The following is a 19,836-nucleotide window of genomic DNA, read 5'->3' on the forward strand; positions in this document are numbered from 1 at the left end:
ATTGGAATCTCTGTGTAACAGAAAATTCCACAGCGGCGGTGGGTGGCTGTGAATGCTCAAAAATGAAAGAAATGGAAATCTAATATTACTTTTTTATTTGGAAAGTTATTATGTGTTATATAAAAATATATTTCAGCCTCGGCAGTTTCAGGTTAGTTGTGCTGTACACTGGTCCTGCAGTGGGTCCCTGAATCATGTTTAGAAGTGACTGCGAGACTAAACCTCTTCTTGGGTGAATGTGGGAGTCTGTGACAGGAGGCTGGTTCAGGGGATGGCTTCAGTTTGCACCATGTGTTTGCTGTGCTTTGCCTTGGTTTACACTGGAATCAGAGAGCATACTGCAGAGATACAGGTGTCTACTTATTGATCCAGCCAGTGATGGATCTCCCCTTTACTCTTTATTAATCCAGCCAGGGGGGTTCACCCAGCATTGATTAACATGAATTACTACATACAATAAACACATAGCGGGACGAGGTTCATACATTTTAGTGCGGCAGAATTCAAACCTGCCACTGTGCAGATCCTTAGAATAGACTTCTTAGCACTGTATAAGCAAATAACAAGTCATGTTTGGTATTGAATACACCCTGTGATTGGTTAACGCTGTTTGTGTGATTAATCACCTAGCTGGATTCATCTGCTGGCTATGTGAAATGACATTGGTGGCAGTGCGAGCTTGGCTAGATGAAAAGCAAGTACAGTTTGCTGGCTGCAGTCCGAAAGGGGTTGAGATGAGCGCAGGTGACGTGGACTGGCACAATAAGATTCCCTGAGGCAGCCCGCATGGGATCTCGTACAAATCCATCCCACCGCATTCGCTACATTCTATTGCCAGTTCCCCTGTGTGTTAATAAGCCTTGGAAAAAAGAAAACTAAAACAACAAAGCTCTGTATAATGACAATCGAGAATTCTTATGGGAATAGTAATCATTTAAAGCAATAAGGGATTATAGGAAACCTTTACCATCCCTTAATGATTTTTTTTTTTACAGCTGAAAAATATATCTTTGGCAGTGGACCAACTTTGTATCGTTTAATATTGATTTGTACTTGCAAAAATCAGCCTGAGCTAAGGGATGCTCAAAAGTGCTTTAGGGGAGTACGTTTGAAGAAAGTAACACTGTCTACCCTTGCAGTCAGGCTGTTTCCTTTGCTGTGGCTTTCAACAGCAGTACTCAGAGTGGGAAGCGATCATTTTATAAAGCAGGCAGCATGCTGCAGTAGCTGTTATGTTAAAGCAAAAAGACAATGTAATGTTTCTCCAATCAACCACACAAAGCAGCCCTGATGAGTAAAGGGACCCATTCCACTTCCCAACCAGTATTCATGTAGAGAAACATGTTCAGTACAGTCATGAATGACTATGCAAAGAAACTTCCAGTGTCATTTTAAACACCACAGTCTATGAATCTGGCAGACCGCACAGGTTCCCTATTAGATAGCACCTCCAAGGACGTGCAGCTGAGATCTGGAAAGCCTATACTTCATCATCATAAGTCTCCTGTGATACCATCTCACCAAACATTACTGGAAGAAGGTCGACACACTAAAGTAGTCAACTTCTGGGCATTTAGGCGTCATGCTGAGTTTCAAAGTGGAGAGTTTTATTTGACTTTGCTTGTTTGAACATCGTTTCTTATTCTATCCCTTTGGGATGGATTAAAGAATCATAAAAAATAGACCTTTACAACGTGTGTAAAAGTTTCGCTCTTTACACAACACGTGAGAGCATGACTAGGATGAGCAGTGCATGCAGTACAGCAAGAATTTATTTTTTGTCTTTATGAATTGATATGCTGAGGTTGTGTTGTCCTGTGTTTGGAAGTATGACTGCATAAGCACCACAGAACAAGACTGAGAACGTGATTCATTTCTCTGCTTGCTGTTTGGCCTCAAATAACCATTTTGAAACCCCAGCCTTGTACATTGGTGCCAAGGGTTCTCATGAATTACGACCAAACCTCATTGTTATCTTGCCTTGACTGGCTTCCAATGAGCAACAGGCTTGAACAGGAGCAGGTTTGCTGTGCTGGACAATCCTGGGGCTCCTGACCCATGATCATTGAGGGCTATTATTCTGCTGCTTTAGTTGGCTTTCAGACATGTTATTTGTGTTTAAGCATGTGCTGTTAGAAGCTGTCTTTTTTTTAAACCTGTCCTGTGTTTACTTTTCTTTGTTTGCTGTGATCAAGCTGGTGGGACTTGACTCAGTTTCTCAGAAATGGAAACTGTGACTTTCTTCGGGGTTGTGTACGTCTAACTCAGAATCGTACTTTACTTGTACGTGGCTGGCTTATCCTGCTTATTAGATCAAGGTTAGTGAATGTTAAAGTTATCTGCTTGATAACTTATCTGTTTTGCCTGGTGGTGTTGTATTTTCATGTACAGTGCTCTAGGATATTATCTCACTCTATTTGTCGTATTGGTCTTTGTAGTTCCTGGAAATTTTACACATGAAATGTATTTAAACTTACAGCCTCACGATACCTCACTGAACATTGTTTTGCAACTCCAACAAAACTGACAGTGGAATAATTGATGTCGGGTCAGGTTGCAAAATCCAGTGTAGATGCTATTTAGGATTGTTGCAGCTAAGATTGTTGAACACGAGCCCGGGGCCCAGAGGTAAGGAGGACCACCTTGAGAGTTTAAATAAAGAAACACTTACTGAGCACCTAGCTAAAAGCTTCGGAAAGATCTTTTGAACCCATGTTCAAAAGCATTCTCCTGGGAAAAGAAACAGCTTACCAGCTTCCACTGCATCATGTTTTTTGTAAATAGCCTTTTTGTTCTTACATTTTCGAGCCCCGAAACACATTCAATGATGACTGGCTGGCACACTGTGAAGTTGCTAAGAACCGTTGCCAGAAATGACTTTTTGAAGACACAGTAAAATGTTGTTGCCTGCCTGCAATGTCAATCATAGCCTGACACGTTACTATTTAAAGGACAGAAAAAGGAGAATAGATGTGCTGTAATAATACATAGTGTATAATGCTCTAGTCAGACCCCTAGAAGCACTAAATGTGGATATGATGAGGTGCAGCTGCAGTAGGCAATTCTCACTCCCCAACAAACCGCAGTGTATCAGTGCAGTTGAGATCCTAATTTCCAAGGGAGTCTGTTGTGTTACAAGAGGCCAGTGGATCTGTATTCCTCTGTGTTTAACTAATTTATGAATGCTGTGAATTCAAACCGTCTTGTCACCACAAAACACATTTTTCATTGCTGCGCTCAAAACGGCAATTTATTTTACATTGAAATATATAGGATATTAAACACGATTAATCAACATTGTGAACGGCATCATAATTTAGCATGCATATCATTATTTATTTGTAATAAATAAATAAATAAATAAATACATTTGTATTAATCTTTTATCCCCTTAATGGAGAGTTGCTACTGTAAGCATTGACGTTTCAGCCATTGGGCCTACCTCAGGAAATAATCAAACAGAAAATTCTAAATGATACTTTCTAAGTACCTCTGCGTCCTCTTTATTTACGCAATAACATCTAAGGATGAGTGCATCACCATTAGGAACTGTAGATAATCATCGCACTTGAAGAGACAAGCAACCTGAGGCAAAGCCTAATGATGTCTGAGAATATCTTATCCATTTACAGAGCCCTTTGTGTGATCTGTTTCAATGGCTACAGTCCCGAAATGATCGTAAATTGGACTTGTTTAGGATGTTTCTCCTATGGGCTAATCACCTCATTTGAGGTTAAGTGCACGTTCTACTGAATTGAGATGAATAGATGATTAATTGCACAACCTGATTACTGCAGTTTGTTTGTTTTTTTTTGGCAATGTCATTCTGCAATGTACATACACTTTCAAACAGTTGAATCATTGAGTGGTAAATAATATGTTAAGGCTGGTAAAGCATTGTTTATTGCAGTTTTGTAAGTGAATTCCTTTGTGCAAATATATTCACATGCTAACTTTATGAAAGCTGGGGGCACTAGTCTGTCTGACACACTGAGGGGGGAGGGGGGGGGGCGTTCCTGTCAATGCCCCTCAATCTTAACAGCGACAACCACTCCTGCCATTTAGAGCTGGGACTTTGCCAAGCAGAAATTGACTGTCATGCCATATTCTGTGAAGCATGAGATCAGGAAGTATAATCACTATTGATGAAGCAGGCACAGTGCTGCATGTACATTGCTTGTAACCTCCCTTCCAAACCAGCCCTCCAGAGGGTAAGAGGCTGGAATTTATCTTTCTGTGCCCAAGTCAGTTCAGATATTTTACTGGCTTTGTGGTTTCTGATTAATTGAAGCCAGCCCCAGCAGGACAAAGGATTAGAAACTGAACTGTTGTGTGTAAATATCTAATTATATATCAAAAAAGAGCTAATAATTGTTTAAGAATTAACAAAAGCAGCTTGGCAATTACACTTCAGTTTCATTGTCTGTACTATAGTTACAGCAATGAAAGAGTTAATGTGCACGCTTCCTTAGCAATGCTAAACAGCAATGAAAGAGTTAATGTGCATGCTTCCTTAGCAATGCTAAACAGCAATGAAAGAGTTGATGTGCATGCTTCCTTAGCAATGCTAAACAGCAGTGAAAGAGTTAATGTGCATGATTCCTTCGCAATGCTAAACAGCAATGAAAGAGTTAATGTGCACGCTTCCTTAGCAATGCTAAACAGCAATGAAAGAGTTAATGTGCACACTTCTTTAGCAATGCTAAACAGCAATGAAAGAGTTAATGTACAATGCTTGTTCAGTATGATTCATACTAGCAATGAGCTTCATGTGTGCATCAATAACAGAAAATTAGATTCTAATGACATTTACAAAATGTACAAATAACAATAAAAAAGTTGACAAGCTATTTTTCATGAAAAATACGAACTACTTTGCATAGCCTGAAGATGTAAATTAATATATTAGCTTGCATCAATTATATGCAGTGGATGCAGTTAATTGCAGTTTCGGTTTGCAAGTGCCTTGTGTGCAGAATTCATAATGTCACGAACTACACTATACAGCATTTAGAGGTAATTAAACCAGGAATCTATTCAAACCACTCTTCCAAAACCACTGTGTGTAGTAAAGTGATTTCAATTGAATAGACAACTGTATTTTTGTAATGCTGTTATTATGAGGCAGTCTTATAGCAATGTAGGTCTCATGTTGTTATACTGGGTAGGTTAAAAGCATCTTCACCTTGCATCTTCACTTTGCATCTTCACCTTGCATCTTCACCTTGCATCTTCACAGTGCATCTTCACCTTGCATCTTCACCTTGCATCTTCACCTTGCATCTTCACCTTGCATCTTCACTTTGCATCTTCACCTTGCATCTTCACTTTGCATCTTCACTTTGCATCTTCACCTTGCATCTTCACAGTGCATCTTCACAGTGCATCTTCACCTTGAATCTTTACAGTGCATCTTCACAGTGCATCTTCACCTTGCATCTTCACCTTGAATCTTTACAGTGCATCTTCACCTTGCATCTTCACTTTGCATCTTCACCTTGCATCTTCACTTTGCATCTTCACTTTGCATCTTCACCTTGCATCTTCACAGTGCATCTTCACAGTGCATCTTCACCTTGCATCTTCACCTTGAATCTTTACAGTGCATCTTCTCCTTGCAGCTTCACTTTGCATCTTCACCTTGCATCTTCACTTTGCATCTTCACAGTGCATCTTCACCTTGCATCTTCACAGTGCATCTTCACCTTGCATCTTCACCTTGCATCTTCACAGTGCATCTTCTAGCTTTGCAGCCATATCCTTCCTTTGTGCAGAAACAGAGGACTGTAAGCTGAGGATCCCTAACACAGTGACTGATCAACATCAAACCCAATATGTCGATGTCAGCTTGTGCATTGGGCTTTGCTTACTGGAGTACATCTGCTCCATCTTTTTTTTCTTCTTGTTTGAAGATTCAAACTGGATGGAGAAAAATGTATAAGAAGTCCTTGGGTAATGGTACTGTATGCATTTTTAGAATAACACACAACCTGTATACACATCACATACTGTACTGTGCAGTCCATGCATAATGGAGCAGTTTTGTGTTACCTGTAGTATATAGCGTACATATACATATGCTTCTTTATAGTTACCAAGATTCTTGTCTGATAATGTAAGCACTCCAACAAGCAAGTAGTTAGTCTTCGTATGCTGTGTAAAGAGACAATTGAAATGCTACCCAGGTACATAGCTCTTGTTCCATTCGATCACTTCAATCACTGCCGGTCGATCACAGTCTCTTTGAATTGAAAAGACACAACTGTGGTTTTACAAGACCTTGAGGGAAGAGCTATTGAATTTACATCTTTTTGTTGTTACAGCCAGTTACAAGCTGAAAAACATAAATGGCTCATTAGGACCTTACACAAACAGCCATGAAGAACTGGGAATGTCTTCTGGCTGCAATTATAATGCATTGGCTAATGAGGGTCTCTGCAGAAAGAGGTTGAGAAAGCATCCGGTGCAGATTGCGTGCTACACGTGGAGGAAGGAACACAATTTGAACCTAAGCATGAGGAAACACTAAGACACTTTGGGCAGGATTTTTTAAAAGGTCGTAAATGATAACTCCAGTGCTAATAAACAGAGTGTGAAGGAGATAATTTCTTACAGACTACCTAGATAATTCAATATTTGTAGTTATGAAAATATTTAGCCTTCTCTGTACTTGTGGCTATGAATGAGATTTATTCACTTGTTTTTACCATATGTAACCTTTCAGAACATTTGTTGCATTGCTAAAATGATGTAGCGTTATTTTGTGAACTCTGGATACGTGCGTTATATGACAGATGGCCTCTACTGTAGTTTTTATACAAATAAAAACCCAAGAGCAAATAATGAAATCTTGGTATAGAAAACGGCATATTAGATATTACAATGAAGTGTCCTTAAGGTGATTGCGGATTTGCAATGCGTCCTTGGCTTTTAACACCTGTGTCTAATCCACACAAGAACGAAGAACAGGCGTACAAGGACACACAGATCCACTAGGAATGTGATCGAGATCACTGACACGGATTGTGCCGAAACATATTTCGTAATGTTGTCAGACTCCCCTCACACTTTATGTACAATGTACACTTTTCACCTTATAAAATGTTCTTATAATACTGTAAGTGGCTTTGTGTTAACGGTTACCATGCCATATGAACACTGACACTGTCCTTCGCTCTCTCTAAATAGTGACTTGAACTTGTCCTGCCAAAGCCTTGTTGAAGTTGATCTGATTGAGTGTATGGAGGAGTTTTATATTCTCCACATCTCACAATTTAAAGGGTGAAATCACCATGAACAATGACTGTCACCGGTCAAAGGCTGCAGTGACATCAAGCAGAGGTCACCAGTTATTTCTACACAATACAGTACCTGTTAATATATTCTATATATATATATATACTTCTAACGGAGAGGGCATTTCAGAGCCAGGAAGGCTGCTCTCCCATTCAACACAGGCAGGCCAGAGGACAGAGAATGCTGAGAAGATGCAAATTCAACAACAGCTGACTGTAAACCCAGTGATCTCTGAAGGCCAGCACTAGAGCTCCTTGGTGTGAATATGAGAGATGAGCCTCCAGCATTATTCTGACATGAACGATAACCTTGAGTCTCTGTCTGGAACGTCTCAGTACAGAACTGCAATCCGGTCTATTGCTTTATTTAATCCATCGAGAACAACACTGCATTTACAATGCTGAAGCATATTTCACTTGAAATACACTAGATGCATTCACACAATTAAGAAGATGTCCCAGTGTAGGAAAAAATAAAATGGAAAGCAATAAACGATGCTTGAAACACAGAACTCGTTCCCATGTCCCACAGTGACAGGAAGAATCATCGGTCTCTTTATCACAGTGACAAAGGACATGATGAAAGCTTTTTTGTATTTATTTAAACAAATGAAAGAATCACAGAAGGGTCACAGCATTTCCATATCTCACTGTCTATTTCTCTTTCCTCTCTCTCCCCACTGAGAACACTGTGCTTGAAGGAGCAGCCGAATAGACGTTATATATTGTTGTTTGCTACTCCACGGGCTCTGGCATCCTTCCAAAGCAGCTTCTTCCTCTTGTCTTTATGTTCTCTCATTTCAGCAAATGAGATCATAAATAAAGTTGATTTCTTCTCAAGTATAATCACTATTGATGAACCAGTCCCAGTGCTGGATGTATGCTGTTTATAACCTCCCTTGTTATTGGAATCTTGGCCCAGATCTCAGAAACTCTTTTACTGTCACATTAAGCACTGCTACTGTTTTTACTTCATAGTTGTGAATATGCGCACATCAACTCATTTTAAAAAGCCAATGTTATCTCTTTGAGGTGAAGCAGGCATTCATATTGATTTTAGTGGGACTTCTAGACAAGTAAAACAAGTTGATCTGGAAAATGAGGCATGTCAATAATATTGGTATGGCACAGTCAGTAAGCACGCCACCTTTAAATGTATAAAAATCTCTTCTCAATGCATCACTAAAATGTGTTTATCACATTCATAACATAGAATTAACATTACCCTCTGGTTTGTTTTTGTCTTGCATTGCAATCTCATAATTCCTTGTTTTTGTCAAAGATTGGCTGTACTTGCATTTGTTTTATAAGATGTCTTTTTGCACAGTATATGCAAGTACACAATTGTATCAGAGAAGGGTTAGGGTTAGGTTTAGAGTTAGGGTTTAGGGTAAGGGTCGAGTTATATTGTGCAAAAAAAATACACATTAAGTACATTGCAACTATGCATAATTACATTGTAAGTAACTACTATGTAAATACATAGTAATTAGAGAGACAATATAAAGTGTTATTAAATAAACAAATGCTTATTAAAATAGTACACTGAATAAACTCACCCTAAAAGCTTTCATTTTTTCAGTTGGACTATTTTGTAAAAGTTGTTTGGATTAAGCACCTGCACGTGTTTGTAATAATGTCTGTTATGCTTTCTTAAAGCAAGCCTTCTACATCATTTAGTTGTGGGATGTTACGGGGAATGCAGCTGCGCTGACAGCCACACAGCAGACAGCACTGGTTTGTTTCTCATTTCTCCCGGTACCTCAGCATGCATTCGGAGGTTAATTGAAGTGGGCTCAAGCTGTTTTGTGTTGTGAAGACCCCACTCCCAAAGGACACTCTGTGCATTCGGTTTCCGCTCAGGGGAAGCCTGCTAATTGCTTTCCACAGCAAGCAAGCCAGACCAGTTTGCATTTGGGATGATTCGTTTATTTCGCGTATTTGGTTGATTCAATGTGTGTTGAGTTGCAGCATCTTGTTTTCATCCCTAGAGTAAAGGGGCCTCACAATGTTACAATCCACCACCTGGATACAGGGATAGTGAAGCAAAACATGTACAGTCTCAATACTTCTGAATGTTGATTGCACTAAGAGCAGGTGGGACTGCCATGGGAGAGCCATTACCTCTGTGCAATAAAGCTATACAGACCACAGGAGCAATGACAAAGCACAGTTAACTTCATTGCTCTCCCTGGGTCACTGAATTACATGGCAATCTAATTAAGCAAGTCTAATTGGGCAGGACTGACACCTTCTCTTTCAGTAGAAGCACTGCTGGACCCTACGCTTAATGCTTAATGCACTTAATACCAGCTGTGTGCCTCTGTGTCCAGGCAATGGGAATGTTATAAACTGTGGACAGGTATTACTATCAATGTGCGGACAAAATTTGAGAAAATTTCCCCTCAAAGATATTTAGTTTGTTGTCGACTTTCACAGTTATTCTGGGGATAGTGCTTGATATTAATCTGACCATCACCACCCCATTTATATTCAGCATGTGACTGGTGTCAAATGTCAAGGTGGAAACTTGAGTCACTGTCATTGTCATTCACAGCGGTGGCACAAATCTTAAACATCACAGAGCTATGCTTATATCTGGGCTGCAAAGGGACCAAGCTAATGATGTTATTAGTCCTGTTTCTGTTCAGCATACTTTACCTCTGTATGACAATAAAAGCCACATTTCCACAACAACTGATCTGTGTTTAGTGTTTTTGCTGCTGGATCCTGGAGCCCTATCAGCTAAACGTGACTCAGAGATGGTATCTGTTGTACCAGGCGAGACTGAGTTAACAAGGGATGCCTTTGGTTCTCCTTACAAGGACATAAATAATACATCTCTCCCTTGTTTGTGTACAAGCTAGGAAGCAAGGCACAGTCTCCCTCTTGGGGTTTCCCACAAAGCTCATAAGAATTTTGGCAGGTCTTCTAACTTTCAAAGCCACGCTAAGCAGTGAAACACAGGCTGGCGCATGAGTTACCCCAAAAAACAAATCTGCAACAACAGAAAGAAAAACAGATGCTCTGAATGCTAATGTAAAAAAAAAAACAATGTAAAAAAAACCACATGAAAGTATATACATTAAGTTTGTGATTTAAATTCAGCTTTGCGCTTTACAGGATACAGCATGGTTCTCTCCATTCTCATTCCTCTAACGTCAATCAGAAATTCAGTGCTGCTACAGCGAGAGTATGCTAATTACAGTTTTGCTGGCAGCAGACAAATTAATTGCTACGACTTGGTCTTATGACTGGGAATTGTTAGTGAATTGTTGAATTGTTAGATAGATGGAATAGATACCAAATAATATTGGTATATATAAAAAAAAAAAACCCCAGTAGATCCAACAAACAATGCCATTCTGTATGTGTCTGAGGACTGTTGTAGCCAAAGGCAGGTGCACTGTAATTGTGGAGCCTGGTTTTGTGGATAATGACGAGTAAATACTGGATCAAGCCACCCCCTTCGAGAGCCACAGAGTAGCAAGTACGGGATGGCTTATGAGTTGTTAGAGACAAGCAGACAACAATCTCTCTTCACAGCTCCCAAGCCACAGTCAAGAAAAATGATCTGTGATGTGACCTATGTTCCATCACACCAGTGCAATTGATCTTTAGTGAAGTGACTCATTTTAAAATCAATCGAAGCAGTTTGCTGGCGTTTGTCTTTTTCGATGCATTTTATTGTAGAGATACACTATGCAGACTTTAGAAAGAGTTCTACAGTATGTCATACTCAACAGCTGGAATAATTTACAACAATGTTATGAACCACAGGCGGATATCTTACTAGCGAATGATTGCCAGTGCATTGGGAGACAGTTTGAGGAGTCTGTGTTTTCATCACTATGTGCAGATTTTCTAGCTTTGCTTGAAATTTGCTCTATTCTAGGTGATGAGTTTTTATTTGATTTTTAAATTTTTATTCCAGCACTATTGGGAACTTTCATTGCATTCAAGCAGGGGCCTCCTCATTTATTTGTGAACCTGTAATCTAAAAGCTTATTGATTCATTTGAATTACTGACACTGTTTGATTGAGGCAAATGGGATCTGAGGTTTCATAGCTGGACAGGCTAATCTGTCAAAAACTGTTTGCATTGTTTATGCCCTGGGCTCTTTTTCAGGGGTAAAAACCCAAGAAAAGCACCATCATCAGCACTGATTTTGGAATTACTGAAAACTGAAAAACTGCTGGTGATTGGATGTGGTGCTGAAAACCAAGCACATCATTTTGAGAAGTTTATCCTCATGTATGCCAGGCTTTGTGTTATCTCACTTAGAGCAGACATTGTGTGGCAGATGTTGCTGCAGTGCTATATTTAATCTTTATTTTAATAAGGCAAACCAAATATTTATTGTGCAAGTTTAGAAACTTAATGGGCTCTCATTAGTAACACTTGCCAGTTTTCTGTGACAGAATAGGTTGTAAAAGAATTTACGCAGTGAAGCATTGCTGCTTAACAGGAAAACAAATGCATGCTTTTAAAATAATTAACAATACAGCCCACTGCTTTTTTTAAAGCATATGTAGACAAAATAAGTAATTTCATAGTAAGTCAGGGCTGATAGGCCAGACATGCCTGCAGACCACAGCAGAGTACATAGCACACAACACTGTTATTGTTTCCTTGCCAGCTAATTTGAGATCTCCGAGTATCAGCTTTAATTAGAAATGATGTAAAGATTCTGCAGGTAAGCTCCAGCTCTGTTTTTACTCCACTGCAGGACTGCACTACTCCAGTCTCATGGAGAATTAATTTGCTTAAACAGCCAAGATTTGATTCAAGGTAGATTAAGAGGCTTAATAAAGACACTTGTCAAGGTGAAATTGAGTAATTGTCAGGATGTGGAGCGGAGTTGTTCTTTGCCTGTAATTATAGGATTATTAATAATGCCGTGTGTGCAAACAAGTTTAAAAACCAAGTTCAAATGTTATTCAGGATTATTTTAAATCCACGGCAACATATATAATCATGTCTATTTATTATTTAAAGAGTTCAGGCAATTTTAAGATCATTAAAGATAAGTGCCTGCAAATCTATAGTAGATTGCAAATGCAGTCAGAATACTTCTGAAACATTGGATCCTTAGAATTAAGATGCGATAGAATTAAGCTGCAATTGTCTGAACTAACTGAAATACTGTTTATTCTAATTGATTGTAACACTCTGCGTGGCACTGACTTCACACACATGTTATATGAAAAATGATTCTATATTACCACTTAAGCTGTATGATATATAAACACATTAAAGACATGCAGAATAAACCAGGCTCCTGTCCCATCAGATTCCTATTCATTTCTTTCTTTTTTTTTCACATGAGCTATAATTGAATTTAGCTGCAGTAATATTTCCAGCCCTGTGATTTCTGCTGTTCAGCACCAGGCTTCATTGTTCCTGTTAGATAAATGTGTTGTTCTTATTGGACATGAACATAGGAGCCACAGCTTTAATGTGCATCTGCCTGCCCATCATTCAGACAGCTTTCTGCTGATCTACCGCTCTCTATGTGTGTCCCACCAGCACTGTGCTTACTAACAGCCCATCAGTACTGTGCAAGTACAGAAAGTGTTTAGAGCTGGCCAGTATATACCATGTCTCTTTAACACCCGCTCATGCCACATAGCATAAACACAGGAGGAGATGCCAACTAATCCCAAACATATATCATTAAATAATGCCCCCCCGCCCTGCCCCGCCCCCTCATCAGAACTAATCCTGTTTGACTGTAGTAATTGTCTTGCTCTTATTCTTCAGGTCCCAAGGCAATCGCTGAGCTAGTGAATGGAACACAGAGCAAACGCAAGCTGTTATAACCAGACACAAGAGCAGCCCTCTTTCCTTTCTCACCGAAACAGCTCAAACAAGCTCAGCTGGCTAATGTGTGCTTTCCGTAATCTACACGACAGGTTTATATCACATTAAAAAGCATGTTGCCTATAGAAATCCCATTGCAATGGAAAGAGGCTGTAATGTGCTCACAGTGATATTATCTAATAACAATGGACAGGCTCAGGGGACGTGCCAGGAATATGTTGTATTGCCACTAGGCAGCTGGCAATGGAGAATATTACATTTTTCTAAATTAGATTGAAATGTAAAATGCAATTGCTCTTCTAGGGAACATTAATCCAAATTACATACTGCATCTGAACAACCAAGTGGTAATGATTATGGCAGCTCAAACTGATGCCAGCATTTTTCATATTAACAGCAGATACAGCATGGAGCATTCACTCACAGCTAGAATGGGACAACATATTTACATACCATTTTACATTTACATTTCAATACCAGTTGTAAATGCTCATAATGTAGTACGTGTCTTCTTTGTGTTTTGTCTATGGCCTTGCAGCTGTTGCGGCGGCTGGGAGTGAACCAGGGAGTGAACTTTAAGAGCAACACGGCATGAAGATGAGATACCAGTGTTATCCATCTAATGCATTGTTCTTGTTTAGATTTTTCTGTGTCAGCCGGGTTCGTCTGCATTCATGGTTTTAGAGCTTTTAACCTCATCTCCTCTCACCGACAGGAGACAGAATCCGTACTGGCTGTGCGTCATACAGCACTGCCCCTTACACAGGGAGACCGGCTAATGGTTACACACTGGGGTACGATGTGTACTTCAAGATTAGACATTAGCTCTATTGAGCCAACAAGGGTGCTTTAGAAAATGAAGGTGAAGCTAAACCAGATAACTTTGATGTTTAAGATGAGATTCTGAAGGAAATGCATTACACTGTTTGTATTTGAATATACAATGCTGAAGTATTGAGAGCTCCATAAGGAAAACCTTCCACAAACGTTGCAGGCTCAATCCCATGACTAGACAGGTGACCTGATTGTATAAAAGACTGGAGCAATGGTACTCTGGTCTACTGTGTACAGAAGAGGGGCTGATTGTGTGACCTGAGGAGAGTTTGAGACTGAACAAATTCTTTAATATATAAGGTTTTACCCAAAATTGAAATACTTTATAAATATGTACATGTGATATTATTAAATAAGATATCTGTATAGTGAAATGCAGGATATATATATATATATATATATATATATATATATATATATATATATATATATATATATATATATATATATATATATAAAATGATGTGAAATTTAAGCGTGTCCATGCAATTTAGCTGACTCTTTTATACTTCAAAAGGGCAAGACTCAGTAATGCTGTTATAGCTGCAAGGACTGCCGAGGGAATGCAAAGCTGCTTCTGACTCTGCAGATCCATTTCACTAAAGAACATTCTTTCAGGAGCCAATCAAAATGAATGGAGTGGGGCTGCATTGTTATTACAACCCACCGGGTTAACAAATGCTAATTGCGCACATACTGTAGATGTGCTGAATGTGTGAGTGCGTGTTGCTTTTCCATTGTGCTAGTGAGAAAGCCATTTCCAAGGAAAGCAGCCTGCAGGCTTGGGCTTCCTTTACAGGTTCATAAGCGGATATGAATGCATTTCAAATGTGTGTAATGTAATTAGAGAGTATGAGGAAGGGTTCTGAAAATACAGCCTTGCACTTTGTTTTCTCATAATGCTGATAACAGCCGTATCAAAGCTGCATTCAGCCGGGAAACTTTCACAAAAAGTTAGAGCTCCCATTGTGCTTCCAATAAAGCTATTCTGTTACAGATGGGAAATAAGCCGAGGCTATAATTCTGTTATAAAAGACATACTGTAAGTGAAAGGAAATGAACGCCTGAAAGCACTAGGCTCTTTTCTCAAGTTATTTTCTTCCCTTTTCAGTGTTGGGTCTCTAATTTGAACACTTTCCCGGGGATAATTAAGATGTATACTTCACCTGCCAAAACCCCAGAATGGTTTGGGCGCCGTGCTGTTAAAGGTGTGATCCTTCAGTTGAGACTGAGACTCCATCTGGGCTTGAGATATCAGAGGTCACATGAGGAGCAAAAAGTGAACACAGAGCCGTCTGTGTCTCTTTACAACAGGGATGCAGTCAAACCCACTGATAATTACAATGTAAGATCTTTATATGCAGGTCATATACCATGGGATTATATATATATATATATATATATATATATATATATATATATATATATATATATATATATATATATATATATACACACACACAGTATATATATATAACATAATATAATATAATATAATATACTGTATTATTGAAATACTGACTGGAGTCCACTTATAGTGGAAAGCTATTGGCCTGAGGGTTGAAAATGGACAGGCAGTCGAGTTATAGAGCCAGAAGGTCATTATTTCACCTCTATGTGATTTTTTCTCAATTCTAATGTGAAAACTCCAGTCAATATCAAACACATAGACAGACTATTGTTTGCTTTACTGGGTAATATTATTATTATTTTTTGTTACTATTTACCATTCTTGCCATTGGCACTGTAAAAGCAAAAGATTTCACTGTAAACAAGTTTGCGATATCCTAAACCTCTGTTTAATAACTTGATTGGAATGAGTGTGTAGGCTGAACGGGTGATGCAAGCAATCAGTTTGACTGCAGCATCTTACAGTTCACAGTTTGCCTCACCATGCTGTGCCTGTGCTAAGTTCATTCATTCCCTTTGGGAGTTTGCAGCACTTTGCCTCAGGAATATTTACAGCCTTGAATTCTAGATGAGCAGAAGCAAACGGGTAACACAATGTCATGCCACTGCATTCCTTAACACACACACACACACACACACACACGCACATATATATACACACACACACACGCGCACACACACACACGCATTTACACCATATTACCCCCTGGCTTCTTGGCTTTTCCATCTGCCTTCAAAAATGACAATTTTCTGATAACACTGGTAATAGTGGTATTGAAGCTGCATTCAGCTGGGAAATATTCAAAACAATTAGACGTCTCATTTCTCTGTCAATAAACTGCTCCATTAAAACTGCTGTGTTCATAAATGATGGACAGTGTGCTGATGGTTTACGAAGGTTATCAATTATATCAATTAAGTCTTTCAGCCGCAGCTGTATTTGCTATTTAAGTTGGAAGGGGTTTCCATGGAAAACAGCTTTGTAGCTTGATTAAAAATGCAGATCCTTTGGTTTAATAATTGATTAAAAAAAAATAAAATGCCACTTTTCTTAATAAAGAGTGGCAATCTAATTTGCATAAGTACATCAGTTTTGATTGTAAAACAGAAGCGTTTCAAAATGAAGAAAAGTTGCAAAATGTGCATGTGTTTATTGTCAGACTCTTTGCAGTAAATATGCATGCCAGGGGAATCCTGCAGACAGGACCAGGCACAGCCCCATGCACGTCCTGCTCGCTCGGGCAGTGGTTTGCTAGATCCTCCCTGGTTGTATCATGCTGTTCATGCTTTCAGACAAGGTCGTAGCACTTCACTTCACTAAAGCACTTCAATCTCCCGATCCAACTACACTGTACAATTCCTTACAATTCATCTTTAATGGTTTGAAACTCAACTGCAAGTGATTAAGCCCCATCATGGATAGCTGACAGCTATTCATCACCACTGGATTGACATTCATGAACACTTGATTTTTACAACAGGCTCCATGTGATAGAAAAGTATAGACAAGCCAACAAACAACGACGCACAAGAATCATTACTGCTCACTGTCCTTAACTGGGCCATTCCCTCATCTTCCTCACTGCACTGCCAGCACAGACCAAAGAGATCGCATTAACAACACAATGATGGGGAAAGGAGTGAAACTAATACTAACGCTTCGAAATGCCAATAGAAATGTACCTAAACAGGAACACAGTGGCTTGCTCTACCTTTATATTTCTCATTAGGTGGACTGTTTCAGTACATTATTAGGCAATGTATTAGACATCTTAAAAGCATACAGTGTAGAGTACATGTTTCCAGGAATGATTCTCCCTGAGTCGCTCAATACAGATACATTTACAGATCTGGTAACTTCTGAGCTCCGAGTCAATCACTGAGCAGGGACTTGAACCCAGGATCTCCTTCAGCTTTTGTCCCTTAACCTCACCCAATTTTTACTGCTGTTATTCTTTAGATAGCTCATTATTTTCTCCCTGCTGTCTGAAGGAACTGCCATGGAAGTACATGTACTGATGTGATGCTTTGTAGGTATTTTATGAGTTACCTGGGAAAGGGGCATTTAAAGCTGGTAGAGTAGCAACCTGTCTTTATCTTTCTTTCTTTCTCTCTTTTTCCATGTCAAATAAGTGTTAATGGTCCAAAAGTGTGGTGCTAAAACAGCAAACATCGATATAGCAGAACAGCTGCCAAGAATCTCATCTCGCCCACTGCAGTGGGAGTAGAGAAAGTAATGATGTGCAAATGCAGAAAGGTAGCAGGCGATTGTGTTTGAAAAGAGAGAGATAATGGAAATCACTTGCTTCACACAATCAGGGTGTCCTCTGCTGAGGGGAGGAACGCTATCCTGCATCCTCATTCATGTGCCTTCCTACACTGCTCAACACCCAGCACCTGCTACATCACAATCAGGGTGTCCTCTGCTGAGGGGAGGGACGCTATCCTGCATCCTCATTCATGTGCCTTCCTACACTGCTCAACACACAGCACCTGCTACATCACAATCAGGGTGTCCTCTGCTGAGGGGAGGAATGCAATCCTGCATCCTCATCCATGTGCTTCCTACACTGCTCAACACCCAGCACCTGCTACATCACAATCAGGGTGTCCTCTGCTGAGGGGAGGAACGCTATCCTGCATCCTCATTCATGTGCCTTCCTACACTGCTCAACACACAGCACCTGCTACATCACAATCAGGGTGTCCTCTGCTGAGGGGAGGAACGCAATCCTGCATCCTCATCCATGTGCTTCCTACACTGCTCAACACCCAGCACCTGCTACATCACAATCCTTGTGTAATTTAAGGGACACTAGGAGGGTAGAAGAAGCTGTCTTCCCTTCCATTTATTTTCATTAGGGGGGTATGGCAACTCATTATTGGTTGACCCTGGCATTGCAGCTACCTGCTCTGCTTTATATAATAACATACAGAGGGATATGGGGAGAAACAAAGCAGGAAAGAGTAGGGAAGACGGGTTTGTTTGATTGCCTGCAGCTGCCTTCTTTACTGCTCATAGAATTGCTTATGTTATCCACACAGTCATTTGCATAGTTTAAAAATGCTAATTTTGTAGCCATGTACAGTATTTATGAAAAGTTGTGCTAATGATGCTGAAACTAAGTTTCCAGTTCCCTTGATGCGGATGAATGCATACTTCATATGCTTGGTTTCCATGGCAATTCTTCAACAGATTTTGTTAAGAATATTCTATATATATTGTGACAAAGTTAGTCCTTCTTTGCGTACTTTGTTCACAAGTATGAGCGGGGACAACACAATAGACACAACAAGTGTAAGTTTATTTTAAACAGGATGTTACCTGCGTGTTTATTTTCAAGGGAAGTCCAATAATCAGAGTTGTAATGTTAATCCAGAGTGTGCCAACAATCAGGTAGTCATCCAAAATAGGGTCAAGAAAGTCAACAGGGTTATCCAAACAGTCCAGGGTCATACACAATATTGCAATCCAGAAATCAATAGAACACACAGAAATCTTCTCAACACACAGCACCAAACTCCTTCTACTCCCCTCTCACTATGGTGCTGTCAGTTTGCTCCTTTTATAGGGCTGGTCATTACCCTTGATCACCTGCAGGTGTGCTGACATACCTTAATTACCTGGTAAGGATCCTGGGTAGTGTAGTTTGTGGTGGGCGACCATTTTGGAAACTGTAGTCCTATTGGGACCTCCATTTTGTGAACGGACAAAGTCCTAACAAAATCTCTGCCCTCACATATCTCCCATTCAGGACCATGCCCTGAGGTTTATCACATATCCTCCCCCCCAGCATCGACCCCACGGGTCGAGCGATAGCAGCAAAAAAAGAATGGACACGGGATAATCCATCTGCATTTCCCATGTCTTTCCCTGCCCTATGTTTGAGTGTAAAAGTGTAAGGCTGCAAACTCAAAAACCACCTCATCACCCTGGCATTTTTGTCCTTGGACCTGTGCATCCAGGTAAGGGGGGCATGGTCACTGATTAGGGTAAATTGACGGCCTAGCAAGTAATACCGTAAGCTCTCCAAAGCCCATTTGACCGCTAGGCATTCCTTTTCAACAATTGCGTAGTTCTTTTCGCGGGGTTCCAGCTTCCGGCTTAAGAAGAGAACGGGATGTTCAACCCCCTCTATCTCCTGAGACAGTACGGCCCCTAGCCCCACCTCAGAGGCGTCTGTCTGTAATATAAACTCTTTTCCAAAATCAGGGACAACCAAGACTGGATCACTACACAGGGCTTCCTTGAGGCTACTGAAGGCCTGTTCTGCCTTGTCATCCCACTTAACCATATTGGGTCCCTTGGCCCTAGTCATTTCAGTAAGTGGAGTTGCTATTGTGGCAAAATTTGGTATGAACCTGCGGTAATACCCTGTAATACCCAGGAATGCCCTCACCTGCTTCTTGTTGACAGGTTTGGGCCAACCCTTTATAGCTTCCACCTTTGTTATCAGGGGTCTGACTATTCCC

General features: G+C 40.0%; 1 protein-coding gene across 2 annotated transcripts in view; it reads right to left on the reverse strand.

Annotated features, from left to right (window-relative positions):
- LOC117430899 (fragile X messenger ribonucleoprotein 1 homolog A-like) overlaps nt 1-19,836 on the reverse strand; it is a 147,080-nt gene that overhangs the window by 18,040 nt on the left and 109,204 nt on the right. The window lies entirely within an intron of this gene.

This window comes from Acipenser ruthenus, chromosome 26 (assembly GCF_902713425.1).
Source record: "Acipenser ruthenus chromosome 26, fAciRut3.2 maternal haplotype, whole genome shotgun sequence".
Lineage (NCBI taxonomy): Eukaryota > Metazoa > Chordata > Actinopteri > Acipenseriformes > Acipenseridae > Acipenser > Acipenser ruthenus.